The sequence below is a fragment of the Cryptotermes secundus genome, unplaced genomic scaffold (assembly GCF_002891405.2).
Source record: "Cryptotermes secundus unplaced genomic scaffold, Csec_1.0 scaffold792, whole genome shotgun sequence".
Lineage (NCBI taxonomy): Eukaryota > Metazoa > Arthropoda > Insecta > Blattodea > Kalotermitidae > Cryptotermes > Cryptotermes secundus.
Window position 1 is genome coordinate 941,114 of NW_019725425.1, and position 11,238 is coordinate 952,351.

The following is an 11,238-nucleotide window of genomic DNA, read 5'->3' on the forward strand; positions in this document are numbered from 1 at the left end:
GCCGGCGCATAAGGTTGACAACCTCACCGCTATCTGTGAGCCGACCGCCTAGAGAAAATGTGGGAGCCTCGACATCTCACAACCCCATGCGCCTTCGCGGCATGTTACAGGGATAGCTTTACCTTGAACTGTAGCTAAGAAAGTGAAGTTCGGTGTTAGCCTGCCGATGGCGTGTGGTTAGCGTGACGTAGTGACCATTTGGCAACCACGCATCAGGTGTATGCAGTGAAAAATATAATCGTGAACTTAACGACCTCCCATTGCGCGGTTAATCTTAACCCAGCCCCGCTTTCTTTGGGAATTCCCTGCAGTTACAGCGGGGTGATGGGAGCTGCAGAATTCTGAAATTGACGTCCCTCCTATACAAGGGGGCAGCGTTCTTCATAATCTTTCTTACTGTGATTTCAACAATGTCTCTGCAGTGCACTTTTCACGTCTCTTTCCTTCCTGAACTTCTAATTTCTATTAAGTTCTACTGTTAAAAATTTTAGCTGTTTTCCGCAGTCTCTCCAGGCAAAACATGCGACAGTAGTTTAAAATAATCCACGATTGCTTCCTTCCGTCCGTACGGTTTACATGATCTGTGTAGCTGTAAAAAGTATTCATACAATCCAAAAATCAACGTAATTATAATGTAACTCAAGGGGTGGAAAGCGAGGCAATTCCTGCCTCTTTAGCAAGAGGTTTGGACCAGCTATTCCAAAATATGACCTTCGACTACTTTACAAAATAAAGCAAAAGCCAAAATTAGACAAATTCAACGTCAAATTTCCTTTCAAATATGTTGCTTTCTTTTCTGTATAACTTGATTAATCATTTGTGTACACAATCCCTGGATAAAAAGTAAGAAAGCTATCCCTTTAACAGGTCGTAAAGGCCCATAGGGTTGTAAGACTTGAGGGTCCCACATTATCTAGATAATCGGCTCAAAGATTGCGGTAAGATTGACAACCTTACACGCCGGCCGCGCTTTACTCCCCAGAAAAACTATTTAATTAATTCCTGGTACTCATTTCTGTTAGAGGCTGAGTCGACCTCAGGGCCATAGTGCGGCTGGAAGGATTAGGTCAATTGAAAAGAATCCAATGACCTCATCGGGACTTGAACCCGCGACCTTCCGGCTTGTAGCATAGCTACCGCGTGCCCCCCACGCACTCCCGGGATACCACAGTCATTACAACGACCAGACCGCGGGTAGGAAGCCCAAGAAATCGGATCAGGTTCTCGGCAGGGGCAAAGGTTTTCTTTCGTCCATGTTTTCCTGATCAGCTTTGGGACCCACTCAGTCCCCTGTTCAGTGGTTGCCAGGGACATTTTCCCTGGGAACAGAACGACTAGATTTTGAATCTAACCGCTCGACTCCACATAATGCCAAAATTAAGAATGCGTCGAGGTATACACACACTTCCTTATGTGCCTTTGTGATATTTTGCATTAATCAGCAAGGGAAAACCGTGCCTTGCCTTGTCTAATCTTCTCATTGGTTTTCATGTTCTAAGACTCCTGAAACTTGGTGGAAACTGCAATAAGGCTCATTATTTCAGAAAACAGGTTTTGACATACATTAACTGAAACAGAAATAAAAAACGAAACGAATACAAAAAAATTGTTTTGAGCAATTCGGAGGGCAATCTTCAGGGGACGATGGGCGGGTATGAAGAGTGCTCCGCGGTTCCATCAGCTGCAAGTGTACGTCGCCATGACGTAGCTACGTGGATCTTTGCGTCATCATTATAATGACACTAAATTCTATTTTCAGCACACAGTGAGAATAAAAATCGCAGTATCAGAGGTCCCGTTGAGCATACGGGACTTTTCCTCAGTTCGCTTGTCAAGTGAAAGCATGATGTACTCTCAAAGATGTTTAGACGAAGAAAATAGTCCACTTCTTTTTTTTTTTAATTCGCTTAGTGGGGAGTGGAGCCCAAATGGGTCCACTCGGCACGCCGGCCACTGATTGGCCTATTGTAGCCTTCCCCGGGTGATTACGATGATGGAGAATTTGGTGGAATGAAGATTGGCAGGGGAAACCGAAGTACTCGGAGAAAACCCGCCCCAGCGCCACTTTGTCCACCACAAATTCCACTTGAGCAGACCCGGGATCGAACCCGGGCCGCCGCGGTGGGAAAGCTATGGCGCGGTCTAGTCCATTTCTTTGTATCAACACCAGTTTCCCTGTAATTCTAACGTAGTTCTACATTCCACTATATTTTTAATTTTTTTTTTCTGTGGCGCTAGAGCCCCAATTTTGGGCCTAGGCCTACCTCCATGAAACTCTCTGTTTCACTTCGGTTTTTCTAGATCTTACACATTCGGTAGGACTCCTTGGGCGGGTGATCAGCTCGTCGCAAGGCCTCTACCTGTACACAAACACAGAAAAACGCACACAAACATCCATGCCCTGAGTGGGATTCGAACCCACGATCCCGGCTTTCGAGCGAGCGAAGACAGTGCATGCCTTAGACCGCTCGGCTACCGTGACCGGCTATATTTTTGTAAGATAATTTACATACATATATTTATCTTATTTCTTATGTAATCAATTTCCTTTCCGTTTTTTTTTGTTTCACTGTTTTAGTTCCCTTCTTTCAAATTTATTTTTCCCCCTTTTCTCTTTATGCGACTTTTTAATTCCAGTTTTTGTTTCTTTGTGCTTTCTATTTCCTCGCTGGGTGAAAGACCATTCACATACAACTCCCAAACACGTTACATATTCAAGGTCATAATTTAATGCTAAAATTATGTGACACACGAATGAGTTTCGTTGGCAGCCCCCCTCCCCGCAAATGATAATTGTGTGATTACTAAGCGGAAGTCCGTAAGGACAAGTTGCACAAAATAGTGATAATTGCGTGACTTTCGATATTTGAAAAACAGTTAAGTTGTATACACTCTTTCATGTACTTTAAAGCCTTCAACCTAAATAATGGACACTTTAGCCAACATAGAGACTAGATAATTGGCTGGATGATCAGAGGTCGATTCCCGGCAGAAATGGGATATTCCTTTTCAGTGACACTTCTAGACCAGGCGTTGTGTGGTCCATTCAGCCTCTTGTTTGACATGCGCAGTGGACTCAGTGCCCTGGGGTAATACTGCTCAACGTCAACTTGCTGTCAGCAACTGCGACTGCAGAGCATCGAATTATATGCTGTAATTACAGTAAATTTTTAACTGGAAATGTGTTCAAGAAGCGGTTGTGTCTTACTGTATCTGTTTGTTCTCGTTGATTCCACTTGGAGCAGAGTTCATCCGTGAAACGCTTCGTTTCACTTCAGTTTCTTAATCTTAGACAACTGGTAGGACTCCTTGGACGGAGGATCAGCCCGTGGTAAGGCAACTACATAACATAAACACAAAATAGACGCGGAGAAACACCCATGCCTTGAGTGGGATTCGAAACCACGATCCCGCTCTTCGAATAAGCGAAGGCAGTTCATGCCTTAGGCCGCACGGCCGCTGTCAACTGCGACCGTGTCTTGATTTGAGGAAATATTTTGGTATTACTTTGAGTAACTGATGAAAGCCACCAAAACCCTCAGTAGGGGTAGTCAGTATCCTGGCCTATATTCGAAAGGGACATATCCCAGACACAAGGCAGAAGCATCGCCGCTTGAGCGGTCAAGAATGTAGAGAGATGTGGTGCAGAATTAAACACAGGAAAGAATGGGTTAGCTCTTCGCTGACGTATGTGAGTGATACTTGCGATATGGTCGAATCGAATTCTTGTATCGCATCTTCACTGTGCTCCGTAGCCCGTGTCAGTTCTCTAAACAAACGTGTACTGTAAGGATCAATAGGTTACGATACTTGCTTCGTTTTCGGGAGGTCTCAGGTCCAAAAGTCGACCCAAAGACAGAATAACCTTGCTAGGGCACAAACATTATGTTTTTGAGCATTATCCATTGTCTTGCCTTTGTCTAAAAACCGTCCTGTTTATTTTTCAAAACACAACGTTTCGGAGACTGAATTCTGTCTCTGTCTTCCTGTAAAACCAACTCAGCTGGGCCAAATCGATAGAGCTAGTCCCTATCTCTGGACTCCTGTACCAGCTTCAAGGAATACACAGCATAAGCCATCTGCGAGAGCTAAGAGAATATTAAATTACTAAAACTCCACATATGGGGGCCTTGCACCAGTGAAGTATCTCGATATAAATCATCACTGGAGAAGGCAGCGCCATGTCTCAAGCGGTTAGTCGCTGGCTTCCCACCGCGGCGGCCCGGGTTCGATCCCGGGGTCTGGTCAAATGGGATTTGTGGTGGACAAAGGGCGCTGGGCGGGTTTTCTCCAAGTACTTCGGTTTCCCCTGCCAATCTTCATTCCATCAAATTCTCTATCATCATAATCACCCAGGGCAGGCTACAATAGGCCAATCAGCGGCCGCCGTGCCGAGTGGACCCAGTTGGACTTCACCCCCCACTATGCGAATTAAAAAGGAACTTGCCCTGTAACTAGAGCATTGCGTGTATTTCACTGGTTCGTCTCACATCCTTCCCACTCAACTGTTCGCTGTTCTTCTCTCACGTAATGAAGCTGCGATGCTGTTCCAACTGCTGAAGATGTTTATGTTCCGATAGCTTGGAAATGCGACTCTTGAGTGGCAAGATAAAGCTGCGGTCTTGTCCAGTCTGATAACAACCCGACATTCGCCTGGACAGACTGACAGCAGAACAACAAAAATATCAGCCATTATATCCGGTAACTTGGCCAAGATTCGAATTGGGTTCCTCAGGAATAAACTTGTCACGAATTACCGCGTCACCGACCTGCTTCAATTTCCGTAGCCACTCTTATAGCACATTCGACAACAGACGAGCGATATATCGATCCGTAGCAATATATCGATACCATTACCATGTAGCAGAGGCCTTTTTCGAGAAGTTATTAGTTTCTCAGCTAGTCCAGAAATCGTCCGTCAATTATCATTATTACAAAATCACGTGACACGTTCCTTTTCTGAGCCAGAAGGATCTAGACAACAAGCAATGTTTCAAGATTCATTGTAGCGTTATATTCCAACCTACCTCTAGGTTTTCCACGTAGTCTCTTCTTTTCAGATTTCCTGACTAAAATTGTGTACGTATTTCTCATGTCTCCTGTTCAAGCTAGTTGTTCGCTCAACCTTATCCTACTTGATTTCGCCCTATCGCCCTTATTATAGTAGGTAAAAAGTAGGAACTACAAAAACCTTGATAATGCGTTTTCTTCCTTTGTCTTGTTACTTCCTCTTTATTTCCTTCCAGCCGCGCTATGGCCCTGGGGTCGACTCAGCCTTTAGTTAGTTAGTTATTGGAGAGGGTCGCTTTCCCCATGCACTGAGACCTGTATTGGTCCATTGTGCTTCCCTCTATGATTTCTACCAGTCTCTATATCCTACCGGTATTGGTGCTTACCATCAGTCCCGCCCAGCCAGCGAGACCGGCTTTACTAGCTGAGAGGTATCTATAACCAGAGGTATTAGAGACTGCTGTTGGGCGAGAAACGTCCATAATTTGGCCCAGTGACCTCCTTTGGAGATATGAGGTTCTTTTACGTGCCGTAAAGCTACGACACGGGACCCACGGCTTAAAGTCCCTCCCGGAGGACTTGTTCCCTGAATTTTTCCGCCCTTAAAAATTCGACGATCTCCGCCGGGTATTTGAACCCGCGTACTACGAGTCATGAGGTGGGAACGTTACCTCTAGACTACGGAGGCCGCTGACTCAGCCTCTAACAGAAATGAGTACCAGGAATATTTCTGAGCGGTAAAGGGCGGCCGGCGTGTAAGGCTGACAACTATACCGCCATCTGTGTACTGATTGTCTAGAGAAAATGTGGGAACCTCGACGTCTCACAACCCTACGGGCCTTCACGATCTGTTACAGGGATAGCTTTACCTTTTACCTTCCTCTTTATTCGATCAAAATGTTCCCCTCATCATCTCGTTCGTAAAATTCCGCCAGTCCACGTAAAATAAAAAAAAAATAGTTTCTACACACACATATAAAATATGAGGCCAGATTAATTGGTAAGGACTGTCTAAGAAGATGAAGTATTGTAATCTGAAAGACAGGAAGCTTTACTCTGCTTGGATTCGGCAGCAAAAGGGAAATGTTTGCATTAAATGAAAACGTGAATTTTCTGACAATCTACCGCTTTAGATTTTGTGTTATGTTAACAGTAAAAGCTTTATACAAACATCCATTTCCATGAGTGAGTTTCAGCAGAAAAACTTGTCTTTTGTTCACATTTTTACATAAAGTTATTATAAATTCAATTAACGGTGTGCTATAAATGGTATACTTAAAATATCGGTAATGGTGGGACATATACTTTCACAGCCACACCAAAATTATGCAACGAATACGCAGTTCCGAAACGATGTATCTCGTACATAGCATGGAAACTGCTAAAGACGAAGCACTATAGAAGATATTCATTAAATTTATGCAAGGATGTATGCCACACTGCAGCTTTCGTGACTCTGTCTGCAGAAGCTGATGAATATAAACTTGCAATCAGATGTGAGCTTTATCTGAATTGTATTGTTAAAGGCTGAAGCATGAGTTTGCGAGGCATTCAGACGTCATTCAGTTTTGTAGAACACCTCCGCGACAGCCTGATCCTTTCCTTTTGTGGTTAGGGAATAATAGGTAATTAAAAGATTTCGTATCGACTACTATGAATGATTAACATCATGAAGTTAAAGGTAAGTGGGCTACTTCGGAAATCCCCTCCCTCTTAAGGAGCCAGAAGATTAATTACCGTGGTCACAACAGCCATCACTGCCCCCCCCCAGTTCTGAGTCAAATTTATTCCGCCCAAAACCAGCCCACATTTTATCGTTAAGGTAAGTTTAACATATACATTATCCTCCAATTTAAGCCTAAGACTTCGATGTGTTCTCTTCCCTTCAGATTTTCACACAAAATTGTCGTATGAATTTGTTATTGTGCACATGCGCGTTACAAATCAATCTTTACTAATTCCATCACTCTGTGACATGTAGACTTTTTCTAAGCAACGTTCGAAATACGCGCAAGAAACAATAGAAAAGGTATTGCAAGAATCGATTCCTATGTGATCCGTGTCATGCCCATTGATAGGCAACACATTCCCGCAGAAGGGTACAGTGGAATAATAGGACGTTCATTTCTAGGCAACGGAGCAGTAAACATATCTACGAATTGTTGAGATATGGTGTTTTCTGTGGATTCCGTTCAAAATGGATGTAAGAAAGTTGAATTCCGATGCTGACACTTTATTGCTTTATTCTAAGACAGACTGGCAGACTGATCGTCGGTCGTAACATAAATTTTGACCTTCGCTGACTCTGACTCTAAGCTGGCAGAGTCAGTCAGACGAATGAGAATTGAAGGAATACAAAGGAGTACAACGGAGTTAGCCTACGAGAAGAAGACTTGATGTGTGTTGTGGCTACAGCGAGACTGTTATAAATCCGTTGCGAGGATAGGACTAGCGAAAAATAAGACTCGGTGTGTCCTAGTAATTTGGGAAATGGGTAGATTAGCGACAGCTCTATAATTCAGTGTGATTAAGAGAGATGATGAACAAAGGTGTCAATAAATCCAATCATCCAATCCAAACCCCGTTATTATTATTGGTCATGTAAATCCCGGATACGTGGAAATAATTTGCTGAAGAGTATAAATTACGAAGCTCCGCATTATGATACATTCTCTAGCCCCCTCTCGCGTCCTCACTCTAGGGTCCAAGTATTCGCCACAGCACCTCTTTCTCAAACAACCTCGATATTATTATCCTAATGTTAGAGACCAAATTTCACACCCATACAAAACAACTAAAATTATGATTCTATATATTTTGATCTTTATAATTCTGGAAGAGGTTCAGTGCAAGAAGTGCTATTCTTCTGACAAAGGTCACACATTCTTTAAAAAGGTGAAGAAGGTGGAGTGAGCAGAGAAGGTTAGGTCGCCTTCAGTGAGCGACTAAAGAGTGGGGGGGGGGAGATTACTGCGATAAAACGGTCGGTTAGCGCACGCGAATAATTAGCATGCTATAGAAATTATACCAGCATACACTCCCCCCCCCCTTCTGCTTTAAACACAGAAACACATACACAAAACACGTTTACATGTAAGGACAATATTAATCATCACCCAAAATATTTCGTTGTTTCGCCTTTGTTCTTTTGTCCTGTATGACATATTCGTTCGTAACTAAGCATTCTCAGCACGAACAATCGTCAGCGCTATCTGGTGGTATAACTGAAGAACTAGGACAGTGGTCGTTTCGAGCTGCTCGCCGGGCCCGTTCTTCTATTTTTTTTTTCTGTAGATTTCAAGAAATAAACCCTTTACCATGTTCCTATAGTAATTGAATCTTGAAATTGTGATTCTTTCACGCATTTGGTAGTGTCACCTCAGCGCTGCAGTCGAGTCAGGGCGGTACAGAGTGGCTTCCGAAGGTGACACGAAGTGCGTCAGTTTCTTTAAGGATATGCGCTTCAAGAACTGTTTGTTGTTCTACATTCAGAAGTGTACAGCCGCCATTAAGTAACAAGAACGGCCTCATATCATGATTCATGCTCATTTCTTTCAGCTTGAACAGGGTGTCAGACCGCCCAGGCACTTTTAATTATAGAATTTCACCCCTGTGTTGCCAGTTTTGAAATGGGAATCACTAACTATTGGTAGCTTGCCCTACACGTCAAGAGATGCTTCCTTACTACCGTTTGATAATCTCTTTCCTTTGATAGAATAATTTCTGGAATAAACTACTGAAATGTAATAAGATTTATAATTGTTATTTTTAAGGATTGCACGTTGGTGGGTATATAAAATGAATATATACTATTTTATCGTTAACGCAACAATGCTTTATTTATTTATATAGCGCACACTACATGTTTCGAAATCAAATGGATCTCACATATAATTACCAAACTGTAACGCTAACATTCCAATTTTTATAAATGGTTCATACAAGTTAGTTTCTATTCAATTCACAAACTAGACGAATCTAGATCTGACATTGGTTAAAATTAACAATAAAATAATATATAATAAGAATAACAATAGTACTTGTGATACTTCTATACGCAACAATAGGTTAAACTTAATTTAATAATTAGGCGATCCTAAATCCACAATTTGATATTTAAATATGATCTATCAAAGTGTTATAAGCAGGGCCCGGAATTTGATGACATGTCATCTTTTTTTCCTTGTATCCTATGCGGTGCTCTTAAATATATAAATCTCGGATACGAGCTGCTGGTTACAGAAATGTAAATTTTATAGGCAATTTTTTGTCATTTTTAGGTTAAAGGTCATTTTTTATTTTGGGGTTAATTTTTTGGTAACTTTTTGGACTTTAAAGGGTATTTCTTGTCATTTTTGGCCATTTTAGGGAATTTTTCTTCATATGTTTTCTGAAATGTGAATAACATGGAAGCGAAGTGTTCTTTCTTTTCTTCTTAAGTCATTTTTCTCAATTTTTTCCGTCATTTTATAGGCCATTTTTTAAATATTTTCAGGTCATCAAAATCCGGGCCCTGGTTATAAGCTGCGAGTAGCTTCGTGTTTGTTACTGCAGTAGACCACGCACAGGCTTCCTCAGATTTTTGCTGCATTGGCTCGCCATGTTAGTATCGTAATGCTACCATTTTCCTAGAGAACAGATCCCTCCACTTTCATGCTGTCGAGGACCAAAGGGTAATGTGCGCGGTTCATTGCGCTGCGTGGCTCACACTACAGTGAGCTATGTGAGAAACTTGCAGCATCTGAAGATGACCTGTTTGAGGTCGAAACATGTAGTGCGTGCTATATAAACAAACAAATAATAAAGTATTGTGTTGACGGTAAAGTTGTATATGTTCATTATAATTGGTCGATAACACGCTTAATTCAAAAGTAAATTCTTAAGTACATGTTACTTGTTAGGGAAAAAACTCCGTGGTTTTAGTCCGCAAGTGAACTATATCGACCGAGCGACCGCCGCTTGTCGGCGAAGTTAATTAATTAAACTAAATTCGCTTAGTGGAGGGTTGATTCCAACTGGTTCCACTCGGCACGGCGGCCAATGATTGGCCTATTGTACCTGCCCCGGGTGATTATTATGATGTAGAATTTGGTGGAATAAAGATTGACAGGGGAAACCGAAGTATTCGGAGAAAACCTTCTCCAGCGCCACTTTGTCCACTACAAATCCCACTTGACCATACCCGGGCTGGAACCCGGGCCGCCGCGGTGTGAAGCCGGCGACTAACCACCTGAGCTATGGCGCGATCATTCGTACCTCCTATTATATCATGTGGAAGCCGGTCACGGTAGCCGAGCGGTCTGGGGCATATACCATCTTCGCTCGCTCGGAAGCCGGGATCGTAGGTTCCAATCCCACACAAGGCATGGATGTTTGGTGTGTGCATGCGTTTATTCTGTTCGTTTTGTCCTGTGTTTGTGTAGAGGCCTTGCGACGTGCTGATTACCCGTCCAAGGAGTCCTACCGTCTGTAAAAGTGAACATGAAACTGAGAAATCAGCCCTATGCCTCAAAGTGGGAGCAAGAACAGAGTGGGAAAAAACATCATGTGAGAGCAATGTTAGCGTCATTCCAATCTTCTTAGCAGAACCATCTGCGTGTACGGTCTAAGTAGACTGCGTCTTGAAGCACTGATTTTTCCCTTCGTTTCACCAATTAATGGAACATGTGTATTAAGGAGCGGGAATGACGTATACGTTGTAAGCTGCTTCTCCTTCAGCGGGTGATACATCATTGCAAGGAGTGTTTTGGTTTGTCTACCAGGAGGGAGGCCGTTACCGCGGAGAGGTGGGGGGGTTTCATGATTATTTATAAAACTGAGTGAAGTGTCTCTCCAGCAGGCCGTGATGCGGATCTGGCACGCGGAGTTCACAGACACATCAACAGTTTTCCGCGAGATAAACAGAGCGGAGTGTCTTCAGCACGGGTCTTGCAGTCTCGGTCACCACCACCGATACAGCGCACGTGTTTGTTTAAATGTTTACGCTTTCTTACCGAGCAGATTGTTGTAGCGGTAGGCTTGTATTTTGGAGGTACCCGGAAAGAGTCGAACTGTCGCCCATTATCGTGACTTCAGGTTTATCGTGGATTTTATTTAATTTCTCAAAGCGAATATTGGTACAGTAGTTACAAATAGCCCACGACGTAAAAAAGCTAAAAGTAAAGTAATCCCTGTAACAGTCCGTGGAGGCCCATAGGGTTGTGGAACGTTGACGTTCCCACCTTTTCT